The sequence below is a fragment of the Mobula birostris genome, chromosome 2 (assembly GCF_030028105.1).
Source record: "Mobula birostris isolate sMobBir1 chromosome 2, sMobBir1.hap1, whole genome shotgun sequence".
Classification (NCBI taxonomy): Eukaryota; Metazoa; Chordata; class Chondrichthyes; order Myliobatiformes; family Myliobatidae; genus Mobula; species Mobula birostris.
In genome coordinates this window covers 142,515,710-142,528,491 of record NC_092371.1, presented here as the reverse complement: position 1 = coordinate 142,528,491, position 12,782 = coordinate 142,515,710, and the positions used below count along the sequence as shown (strand labels likewise).

The window sequence follows — 12,782 nt, the reverse complement described above, 5'->3', positions numbered from 1 at the left end:
CCTTGGAAAATGTGGTCCTAGTGCCCCAAAATGGCATTGTTTGATGTCATTTTTGTCACAGAATTAGAGTCAGGTTTATTATCTCTGTTTTATATTACTTAAAATTTGTTGTCCTGCAACAGCAATGCAGTTTAAAACATAAAATTATGATAAATTAAAAAATGAATAAATAGTGCAAATAATGAATAAGAAAGTAATGTTAATTGGTTCATCAAAACTCTGATGGTGGAGGAAAAGAAGCTGTTCCTAAATCATTGAGTATAGGTCTTCAGGCTCCTGTAACTTTTCTGGGATGGCAGTAATAAAAAGAGATCATGTCCCAGATGGTGAAGATCTTAGTAATGGATGCTGACTTTTTGCAGCACTCTCTCTTAAAGATGTCCTCGATGGTTGGGGAGGTTTGTACCTGTAGTGAAGCTGGCTGAGTTTACACCCCCTGTAGCCTCTTGCAATCCAGTGCATTGGAGCCTCCATAGCCGCTGTGATGCAACCGATCAGAATGTTCTCTCTCGTACATCCATAAAATTTTGCAAGTGTATTTGGCAACATACCAAATCTCCTCAAACTCTGAAAAAAATTAGAGCCAATGGTATGGGATAGATCCTCCAAGAGGCTGACACCCAGGAATTTAAAGCTGCTCACCAGTTCCATCGCTGACCCCTGAATGAGGACAGGTGTGTGTTCTCTGATACACTCCCTAATACTGAAATCATATTGGGCTTACAAGGGTGACATGAACTCTGAAGTGATCGAGTCCAATTTCATGAGGGGCACGATTTGATCCAAGTTTGATTTACACTAACTTGCCACCATAATGTAGCGGCTAGGGCAAGTTACAGCTTGGGGGGGGGGGGTTGGAGTTCAGAGTTCAATTAGGAGTTAGTACATTCTCCCCGTTACTGCCTGGGTTTTCTCCGGGCACTGTGGTTTCCTTCCACAGTCTAAAGACGTACCAATTAGAAGGTGAATTGGTCATTGGAAATTATTCTGTGATCGGGTTAGGGTTAACTAGGTGCTTTGCTGGGCAGTGTGGCTCATTGGGCGAGAAGGGCCTGTTCCACACTCTATCTCTAAATTAATAGAACTAAATAAATCAATCTTCAGTCACAGAGATCTGAAAAGAAAGCACCATGCAAAAGAATTCCTAGGCACATGTGTGATGGTATTTTCATCATGACCTCATTGCTCGGGTACGTCTTGAAAATTATGAAGACTATATATGGCCTAAACACCCAAGGGCTTATTAATGGTAGAGAGGGAGGCAGTGTACACTGACAATACTTCAGAACCCTGCAACCAAAACTCTGTCTTTATTGTCAATGAACTGGTTTTCATCCCAAAGCCAACTATCTGCAATGCTTTTAATGGTGTCCTGGACCAGCAGGAGTTTAAAATGTAGCCAAAATTGGACAGAATTCCCACTGAAGTATTAAAACATATCAGGAAAATATTTCTCCGAGGAATTCATGATTTTGTTTCACTCATCTGGGAAATGAAGAAAATGCCAGGAACTTCCAATCACTTTAGTTGTGGCCACCTTTAAAACAAAGGATACATTTGATCACAGGATATGCAGTGGGGTCTCTCTGCATGATTCAGCCTTATAGAGAGGAGGCAATGATATTACTTTTTCCTAGTTGAATGCAAATGTACAGCATAATCACAGTCAAAGCTCTCATTTTCCAGGATTACTTTTGCTCTGCCCAATTTACTAGTACCATGCCACCAATTTTCATGTCAGTTGTGAAATTCCTAATCATCCTCCTATACTCCTATATGCATATTGTTTATATGCATATCAGACAACAATGGTCCCAGCACCAATCCTTGTGGTACTCAAGTGGTTACAGATTAACATTTGCAAAAAGCAATCCTTTGTCAGTCACTCTCTGCCTCCTATCACTGAGCTAATTCAAGATCCAATTTGCCAAATAGATCTAGCTCCCACACAATCTTAACTTTTCGGTCAGTTTCTCTTGCAGGTTGTCCCCAAAGATCTGACTGAAGTGACATGCAGTAGAACTAATCCTACAGCTCTGCCTTCATTTACACACATAAATCAACTCCTTGAATAAGTCAGCTGTTAGTCAGAGGCGACCTCTCCTTAACAAAGCCATGCGGATTATTTCTAATCAATCTGGCCTCACCAGCTGCAGATTAACCCTCAATTTTTCTTCCAAAACTTACTTCTGATATTAGACCAACCAGCCTAGAATTCCTTATTCACCCTCCTTCTTGCTTGCTGCCCGATACGCTGCTGGAGTTTAGGGTGGAAAAGAAGGTCCTCCATCTCTGGTGGGTTCAGGTCTTCTTTCATCGTGTCAGTGGCTTCCTGTCAGTTTTCACTACTGTTAGTTATGCAAGACCCAGGTGGAGATTCAAGAACACCGTCTCACTCAGATGTACTAGGATTCTTCACTACTGTTTCCATAACAGTTTTGTTTACCAGTCAGGGTTGTTAGCCCTGAGCTGAACCCCCAAACCTGGAGGACATGTGGACTACTCTTAGTCTGGCCTCTACCCTTTGACCCAACCAAGAGCCAAAGCGTAAAGCCCCGACTCCAGCCAACATAGCTTTCCGGGTCATTGGGGTGCAAGCCTTCAAACACGACAGGATTGTGGCCCTCTTGGAGATCACTTTCCTTCAGACATATAAAATTTTCTTTCCTTTTTTGTTCCCTGTGATTTTTTTTCTGAGAAAGGGACATGGTCGTGCAGTGTCTGCATGTGTCCGTCATGGGTTATTCTGGATAAGTGGCACTGTGTGCATATGCCTCTGTTCCCCAGGAGTTGCTCTAGGACGTGCACTGTGATGCAATGCAAACACAAAATAATCTGCAGATGCTGGGGTCAAAGCAACACTCACAACATGCTGGAGGAACTCAGCAGGTCGGGCAGCATCCGTGGAAACAATCACTCAACATTTTGGTCCGGAACCCTTCGTCAGGACTGTAGAGGGAAGGGGCAGAGGCCTTATAAAGAAGGTGGGGGGAGGGTGGGAAGGAGAAGGCTGGTAGGTTCCAGGTGAAAAACCGGTAAGGGGAAAGATAAAGGGGTGGGGGAGGGGGAAGCAGGGAGGGGATAGGCAGGAAAGGTGAAGAAGGAATAGGATAAAACAATGGGTAGTAGAAGGAGGCGGAACCATGAGGGAGGTGATAGGCAGCTGGGGGAGGGGGCAGAGTGAAACTGGGATGGGGGAAGGAATTACCGGAAGTTGGAGAATTCTGTGCTCATACCAAGGGGCTGGAGACTACCTAGACGGTATATGAAGTGTTGCTCCTCCAACCTGAGTTTAGCCTCATCATGGCAGTAGAGAAGGCCATGTATGGACATATCAGAATGGGAGTGGGAAGCAGAGTTGAAGTGGGTGGCTACTGGGAGATCCTGTCTGTTGTGGCAGACAGAGTGGAGGTGCTCGACGAGGCGGTCCCCCAACCTGCGTCGGGTTTCACCGATGTAGAGGATGCCGCACCGGGAGCACCGGATGCAATAGATGACCCCAACAGACTCACAAGTGAAGTGTTGCCTCACTTGGAAGTACTGTTTGGGGCCCTGAATGGTGGCAAGAGAGGAGGTGTAGGGACAGGTGTAGCACTTACGCTTACAGGGATAAGTGCTAGGTGGGAGATCTGTGGGGAGGGACGTGTGGATCAGGGAGTCGCAGAGGGACCAATCCCTGCAGAATGCGGAGATGGGTGGAGAAGGAAAGATGTGCTTAGTGGTGGGGTCCTGTTGAAGGTGGCAGAAGTTGCGGAGGATAATGTGCTGGATCCGGAGGCTGGTGGGGTGGTAGGTGAGGACAAGGGAACTCTGTCCCTGTTGTGGTTGCGGGAGGATGGGGTGAGGGCTGAAGTGCGGGAAATGGAGGAGATGCGGGTGAGGGCATCATTGATGACGGTAGAAGGGAAACTATGATCCTTAAGGAAAGAGGACATTTGGGATGTCCTAGAACGGAAAGCCTCATCCTGGGAGCAGATGCGGCGGAGAGGGAGGAACGGGGAATAGGGAATGGCATTTTTTGCGTGTGGCTGGGTCTGCTCCCAGGATGAGGCTTTCTGTGTCAGGACATCTCAAATGTCCTCTTTCTTTAAGGATCGTTGTTTCCCTTCTACCGTCATCAGTGATGCCCTCACCAGCATCTCCTCCATTTCCCGCACTTCAGCCCTCTTCCCATCCTCCCGCAACCACAACAGGGACAGAGTTCCCTTGTCCTCACCTACCACCCCACCAGCCTCCAGATCCAGCACATTATCCTCCGCAACTTCTGCCACCTTCAACAGGACCCCACCACTAAGCACATCTTTCCCTCTCCACCCCTCTCTGCATTCTGCAGGGATCAGTCCCTCCGTGACTCCCTGGTCCACACGTCCCTCCCCACGGATCTCCCAACCGGCACTTATCCCTGTAAGCGTAAGTGCTACACCTGTCCCTACACCTCCTCTCTTGCCACCATTCAGGGCCCCAAACAGTCCTTCCAGGTGAGACAACACTTCACTTGAGAGTCTGTTGGGGTCATCTATTGCATCTAGTGTTACCGGTGGGGCCTCCTCCACATCGGTGAAACCCGACGCAGATTGGGGGATTGCTTCGTCGAGCACCTCCACTCCGTCTGCCACAACAGACAGGATCTCCCAGGTGCCACTCACTTCAATTCTGCTTCACATTCCCATTCAGATATCTTGATACATAGCCTCCTCTACTGCCATGATGAGGCTAAACTCAGGTTGGAGGACCAACACCTCATATACCGTCTAGGTAGTCTCCAGCCCCTTGGTATGAACATAGAATTCTCCAACTTCCAGAAATTCCCTCCCCCAATCCCAGTTTCACTGTGCTCCCTCCTCCAGCTGCCTATCACCTCCTTCTTGGTTCCGCCTCCTTCTACTACCCATTATGTTTTCCCCTATTCCTTCTTCACCTTTCCTACCTATCACCTCCCTGCCTCCACTCCCCCACCCCTTTATCTTTCCTCTTACTGGTTTTTCACCTGGAACTGACCAGCCTTCTCCTTCCCACCCTCCCCCCACCTTCTTTATAGGGCCTCTGCCCCTTCCCTCTACAGTCCTGATGAAGGGTTCCGGCCCGAAATATTGACTGTTTGCTTCCACGGATGCTGCCCAACCTGCTGAGTTCCTCCAGCGTGTTGTCTGTGTTGCAGTGTATGGCTTTGTTCCCCTGGGTGTTCCTCTGGGTCAACAGCACTATGTTGCACTATGTGCTTGTGCCCTAGGGTTACTCTGGGACAGTGCAATGTATGCCTCGGTTCCCCAGTGGTCACTCTGGGACAGTGTTGCAATATATGATTTTGTTCCCATAGTGGTTGTCCTAGGTCAATGGCACTGTGGTGCAGTGTATGCTTCTGTCCCCAGAGGTTACTCTGGGACAGTGCACTGTTACATGTCTGCCTTTGTACCCCTAGCGGCTGCTCTCGAACAGTGGCATAAACAAAATGCTGGAGGAACTCAGGACTGCAGAAAGGGTTCAGCCTGAAACGTTGACTGTACTTTCTTCCATTGATGCTGCCTGGCCTGCTGAGTTCCTCCAGCATTATGTGTGTTTTATTTGGATTTCTCTTGTTGTGACTCGAACAGTGGCAGTGTGTTTAAGTGCACTCTGTACTCCCAGCGACCCCAGTTTTCTTTGAGACAATGGCACCTTGTTGCGGCATCTGCCTGTGTCCCCCAGGAGTCGCTACGGGACAGCGGCGCCCTGCTGCAGTGGCAGTCGGCGTCCCCCAGGAGTCGCTACGGGACAGCGGCGCCCTGCTGCAGTGGCAGTCAGCGTCCCCCAGGGGTCGCGTCGGGTAGGTACTGCGAGGGCGAGGGGGTGGGGTTGGGAAAGTGAGCAGTGTGCGAGTTGTGGAGTTTATCCTGCGTAGTTACAGCGAGAGTTGAAAACTGGAATTTCTTGCAAACCTGTGAGCACTTATTTAACGTGCCACAAAATAAAGAACACCGTTTATAAAGGTAAATTGTATTTGCTTATTGTAACACAACCTTTTCTCAGCGGGTTGCGTGAAGTTGTTGTTTTCCAGGTGTGTTCGTGTTTGTGCTTCACATCGGCTGACTGGCCCGTGCTGTTTTCTAGTGGTCGAGAGCTTCTGTTCCTTTAGGTTTTGTGTGTCGAGAAACAGAGCGTGGGGGAACTGAGACCGGTTCGGCGACGCTTTCGGGGAAGAGTCCGAACAGTTCTGATTGAAAGAAGCGACTCGGCTCAGCCTGGTTCGGCTGCGCGGCAGGTAGAGAGTTCGTGGTTCGCTAGTCCTGTGGGGATTGTCCACTGATCTCCTGGACACGACCCAGATCCACAGTGCTGACTTGGAGAGTGCAGTTAGTTAGTGGTGATGTTTTTAGGAGATTTGTGCTCTCATGTGCAAGATTTGGGATATGCTAGAAGTTCTATGTGCTGTTGAGTTATGGTAACCTTGAAATTCATTAAGTTTGTATTATTCTTCAGCTGGTGGTGTTTTGGGTTTATTTGAAGTGATCAGCAAAGGAAAAAAAGCTTTCTACTTCAACAATAAAGTAGCATTGTTAGGTAAAAATAATAAAATAACATTTTACTAAGACTTTGGCATGGATTTAAATGTTACACAGTTACTTGACATCATATATCTAAAGATGATAGAGAAGTACACCTCAGATGCAGGCCTTTCGGCCCGACCAGTCTATGCCAACCCATTTCCACCAATCTAGTTCCAATCTCCTCCATTAGGCCTATACCCCTCTAAGCCCCACCTCTCTATGTGATTTAAGTATTTAATTGATAGTATTGTACTTGTCTCAACTATGTGACTAAGCAGCCTCCCCTCCCCAGCTGTAAATTCACTACCCGTGAGTGAAAAAGTTGCTCTTAAATCTTACCCCTCTCACCCACATCCCCTAGTTTTGGACTCCCCTACTTGGGGAACGAATCATTACCATCTATGCCTCTCATAATTTAAAATTTTTCTATATTGTTGCCCACATTCTCCTAAATTCCACAGAATAAAGAACTGGCTTGGCTAACCTCTTTGAACCCTTTCCAGTTTCACAACCTCCTTCTTATATCAGGATGAATAAAACTGTACACATCACCAACGATATACGCAAAATATATATTGATATTGTGAGGCTACTAAAACTAATTTAGAATTGTTTAACAGTATAAATTGGGTTTGGAAAGTCCTTTAATATTTAATTAATGCTTCTCGAAAGGACTCACTTTATTTATGAACACCAATACTGTACTTCTGTTCACAACAGCCCCACATTTAAATTTTGGCATCAGTTTCACATGGGTTAAATACCATAAATATTGGATGTAAAAGTGGCGTTGAGTCAAGCAGGGAAAGCCTTATTAAGTCACGGTAGCGTGGCGGTTAGCTGAAAGCTGTTACAGCTCGGGGCATTGGAATCGGAGGTTCTACCCCTCCGTCCTCTATAAGGAGTTTGTACGTCCTCCCCTCAGGATGTGTAGGTTTCTTCCGGGTGCTCCGGTTTCCTCCCACATGCCAAAGACGTGCCAGTAAGTAGGTTAATTGGTCACTGTAAGTTGTTCTGTGATTAGACTAGGGTTAAATTGGGGGCACCGTGACTCGAAGGGCCAATTCCGGACTGTATCTCCAAATGAATACAGTATAATAAACATGAGGTGACTTGAACCATCAGCAGGTATATGGAGCAGTTTCCCGTGGAATTTAATTCTCTGTTGAAGATGAGATTGGAAAGTATGTGTGCTTGTGTATGCCATTTTTTAAAGAATGCTTAAAGGAAATGAGAAAGAATTCCAGGAACTTGGAATGGCCTCCGCTGAATTAGTGCCGATCAGGTAGAATTATTCAGGGGTAGCTGCAAGCTGGGAAACAATCTATGATCTATCGATGTGTAAATTTCAGCAACAAAGTTGTCAGGGTGCCTTTTGTTTTCCTGCTGAAGCTATGCTAGATGATCTGGAGAAGGCCTGCGCGAGTTCTGTAACTGTGAATTTCTCTTGATCAGTCCAGCTTTGGGTTTTCAGGAAATGGGGAGGTGTGTGAAGTGCTGATCTGTGCTTGGCATGGGAGCAATGATTTGGAGTATCTAATTGAATATTTTTGGGAGAAAGAGGCATGGCTTGGATTTTCTTTATTAAACTTCTTTTGGGCTTTCTGTTGAAATAATGCAGCCCTTGTCTTGGCCTTAGATGGAGAATTCCAGATTCCCACCCAGAATGGGTGATGTGATTTCAAGTCAAGTGGGTGTGAGAATGTGTAGAAAAAAACATGACAAGGGCACTCTCATGGCTACTGCTATTAATCCACAGTGAAAGGAAGACCTGACAACCTATTGAGAATAGTGCTGTGGTAAAAGAGGGAAATTTTGATGCTAAGGATGTTATTTGGCATCTATGATTTAAATTTCAAAACTAAACTGTATTCATAAAACATATAAGAAATAAAAAAAAAAATTGTATAGCTCTCTTTACATTCAGTGTCATCTGTTCTAGTATTAGTCTTGGGCACTTTGCTCCAGAATCAATGTTGCACAGACCATTATTGCTACTTGTGGCCTGCTGGGATGTTATAGACTTCAAGTGTTTTGAGAGACTTAGGCCTGCCTAGTGGTAGAAGGCCCTTCGACTGCAGTCACTGGTGTTTTGATTAGGCTTGTAAGACAAGGGAAAGGCATTGGAAAGAGAAAGCATGTAAAGAGTTTACAATAATATTCGTATTTCTAAAAAGCGCATTTTATTGCAAGTGATTTTCACCAGGGAAAATTCTTAAGCATGCTATTATTGAATTCCTTTCTATTATATGCTGTATTTTGAGGTGAAAAATTGATTTTGGTTATAATTTGAGTCATGTGACAATATTCATTACTTTGATGTTTTTTGTGATACAGACAGCCCCCACATTTTCTCCAGTTTGGGTAAAAAAAAAAATCTGAAAATTAGAATCAAAATTTGCTCTCACAGAAATTATGTGTTCTTAATTTTATTTTCAGCTCACATTTTTTGAATGCGCAGATGATATGGCTTTGTATCACAGAAAATTGCAATGCAGATGGTTTTCCAGGTATACCCAGCCCCCTATTTTAATACAGCAGTCACCTGTACTGTTTTAACATACAAGTAATCTAGTCAGCTCTGCATTTGTAGCCTTGGTATGTCTCTGGATGTCCTATACTACCCATACCTCAAAATAATATTTCATAAAGAATGAGCTGATTAGGCTTAGCTCCATTCTTCTTAACGCTCATTTTTAAAGATGCAATTTGAGACAAGAAACTCTTTATCTACTATAGCAGCACTTTACCTTATGAATTAATTAACACTTAATTAATGCATTTCCCCATTCACAGATGCAGAATGGAGAGTTTTAAGATAGAGAGGGAAAAAATGTTCATACGAAGGATGTTTAGTACACTGTATCAGTGGGAGTTCTATCCTGGAATATTTTAAAATCCCACTAATCTCCACAGCCTTATACCATGTCCTTCAAATTTTTATCCATTTATAATCCTTTAAAGATAGAGTAACTTCATGCTCAATTCCTCTCACAAATCCTTTCATACTTTAGTATGAAGACAATTTTGATAATCTCCATTTTTTTTGTGAAGGATTACATGGTATGAAACCAGTAGGTTTGAGAAGGATTGCAGATATAGGCAATTCTTTGCAATAAAAAATTGCACTAATATAGAGGCGGATTCTCTTCTGAAATTAAAGAGGGTATTGAAAGTGTGTTCTCTCCCTCTGGCTATACTTTACTTGATGTCAGACCACCTGGTGCTGATAATGGATACTCGAAACTGGAAGTTCTTTGTTCTCAGCTTTGATAACCTTTATACAGGGGTGGTGCTAGCTGGTGCTATAGCCCCAGCAGAAACTGCAATAGCACCAGCGTAGCACCACCAAGAAATTAACTGAAATTTCACATACAAATTGCAGCTGCTTTGCTTTCTCTGCATGGTTTTGAATACAGCTTGTTTCTCCAGTTGATCTAGTGAAACAGCGCCCCCAATTACCGTAGCACCCATGCAGCAATAAAGCTGTAAACTCTGTCAGATCCACTCTACACATGCTTATTCATTCATTGTCAATGTCTTGCCATTGCTGTCCTCAGATCAGTTAAGCTGATCTAAGATCACTTAAGGTGGTGATGTCACTCACGTGAGAGATTAATAGTATACATCCAGCCGCAGATCCATGGTCTTGCGAGACTATTGGTTGCCCCCGCGCGCGTGCGCGCGCGCACACACACACACACACACACACACACACACACACACGCACACACAGCTTTTACAAGCTAGCGTGGGCCTGGCATGTGCATTATTTTGGTGGCGTGAAAAATTTTTAGTGAGAAAATGACCTCATCCGGCGGAATCTCAGCCCGAGCCTGTCTTAATTGAAAGTGACATGCAGAAACAAGTAAGCGGGGATGAGGACGACAGCAGTTCATCGAAGGAGTATGAGGGCGAAGTAGAAGAACAAAAAATGGAACGGGGTTCAGAAGAGAACGTGGATGAAGCTGCTCTTAGTGCTAGTGGGAATACTGTCAGCGATGTTAGCCAGCAGCCTGAGGAAGGATCCTATCAGCCAGCATTGGAAAAAGTACCCTTCGCTGCTCGCAACAAGTTTGGCAATCAGCAAAGGAGTTTTATTCGTGGCTGGTTTGACTGACTGGAATATTTAATCACGAAAGGTACTACATTCTGCTTTGTATGCAGACATTTCCTGTGTGGAGGACATGGGTTCCATTCTGAGTCTACCGTCACTGTCACCAGTTACCGCAACTGGCAGAAAGCTACAACAGCTTTCAAAACCCACCATGTAAGTGCAGCTCATAAGTTTGCGATGGAGGCATGGGCCGAATTCAGATTGAGAAAACAAGACGGTTCAAGATTGGGAAATATGCTTGACAAAGGACATGCAAAGATTGTCCAAGAAAATCGTGAGTATATGAGAGCAGTGGTTGAGTCTCTAGCAAGGACAGACAGTGAATGACACAGTGGAATTTCTAGCTCCAATGAGACCCTACCGCGATGCATTTATAGATTTATACAAACTAATCTACATATCACTGACTCTACCTGTGACGTCTGCCTCATGCAAACGGAGTTTCCCTTGCCTCAGAGGCCTCAAAAACTACCTAAGGAATAGCAGCGGCGATGCTCGGAACAGCAACTTGGCCCTGTTGTCCATAAACAGCCGGAGGACCAAAGCACTTGACATCCAGAAAATCATTGATGCTTTCGCCACCAATCACAACAACAGACGGATTGTGCTTCTCTGAAAACATCAATGGTGAGTGCAGTTGATTTTTTAAAAAATTGGGCCAAGTCTAATGCTGATTATTATTATTATTTTGTGGTGGATACCCTATAATCCTCATGTTTCCTGCAAATCCTAAACTATTACATTTACTGCTATTAAGCCTACTTGGACTTGCAAGCAGTGATTCTGTTGATTTTTGTTTTAAATTCAGTAGCCGAATTAATTGAGGTATTGCGTAGTCAGAGTACGATTTATCCAACTCCTGGTAAAGCCTTGCATATGTTGTTTGCCTTATTTGACTTTAATAACGGTATATCTTTTGGCATTTTCTGTCTATGTAATGCGAATAGCAGTGGACATTGTGGGTTAGTGTTGTGTGTTTCAGTTGAAAAGCACGCATTTGACGCTGATTGCAGGATTGGTCTGTGATTTACGTTGTGTGCTGTGGGTCGGATGCTCTGTTGGTTTGTTTGTTTATGCTCTGTGTAGCCCGAGTTGTCTCCAATGCTGTTGACACTGTCACAGTTCACTTCTATATTAGATCTATCAATTGCTGTTGCTTGTGAATCAACAGAGGCATTTATAGTAGGCACATAATGCTTGAAACTGACTTTTGAATGCCATGCGTCTGGCCTTGCGAATACATATTACCATAGGGTACATCCCTCAGCACCATCACTGAATAATTCAGCCCCACTGTAGCACCAGCAAGAAAAAATCTCTGGCGCCGCCACTGCCTTTATAAGACCATAATACATAGCAAAATTAGTACATTTGGCCCAACAGGTCTATACCAATCCATCATCACTGATTTACTATCCCTCCCAACCCCATTCTCTTGCCTTCTTCCCATAACCCTCGACACCCTTACTAGTCAAGAACCTGTCAACCTCCACTTTAAATATACCCACTGACTCCACAATCACCTGTGGCAATGAATTCCACAGATCCATTACCATCTGGCTAAAGAAATTCCTTCACATCTCTGTTCTATAAGGATGTCCTTTTTTGAGGCTGTGCCTTCTGGTCCCGGACTCCCCTACAGTAGGAAACATCCTCTCCATGCTCACTGTATCTAGGCCTATCAATATTTGATAGTTTTCAATGAGGGAGGCAGATTTGTTTCTGGAAATAGAGTGGGTATTCAAAACATGTTCTTTCCCTCTGGCTACGTGTTATCTGATGTAGGAGTGGCTGTGCTGATGCTGGATACTTAAAACTTGAAGGTCTCTTCTCAGCATTGACGACTTTATCCTGAAGAAAACAAACAATGAAGAGTAATACATTAACTGCAGCAAGCTATTTAATTCACAAAATTATGAAACGTTACATTACTTTCATAATAATCATATTAAGCGGTTTATACACAACAGATAGCTTCTGCCCTGTTTCCAGCCTCTCTCTCATCGCCAAATTCCATGAATATGTTGTGGTCTTGCAAATTCATGATCACCTTGCCCAAAGCTCTGTGCCTCTTCCACCTCACAGCATTGTGTAAGAACAGCTCTGACAAAGTTCATGAATGATGATCTGATTATAACTGT

The 12,782-nt window shown here is 44.4% G+C and overlaps 1 protein-coding gene across 3 annotated transcripts in view; it reads left to right on the top strand.

The window, feature by feature from the left end:
* The first annotated feature begins 5,842 nt into the window (after positions 1-5,842).
* The window catches only part of ankrd6b (ankyrin repeat domain 6b), a 185,008-nt gene continuing 178,068 nt past the window's right edge, over positions 5,843-12,782 (top strand). For all 3 annotated transcript variants that reach the window (XM_072277847.1, XM_072277810.1, XM_072277818.1), the window contains exon 1: positions 5,843-5,966. The gene's annotated coding sequence lies outside the window, so the exon portion shown is untranslated. The remainder of the gene's footprint in view (positions 5,967-12,782) is intronic.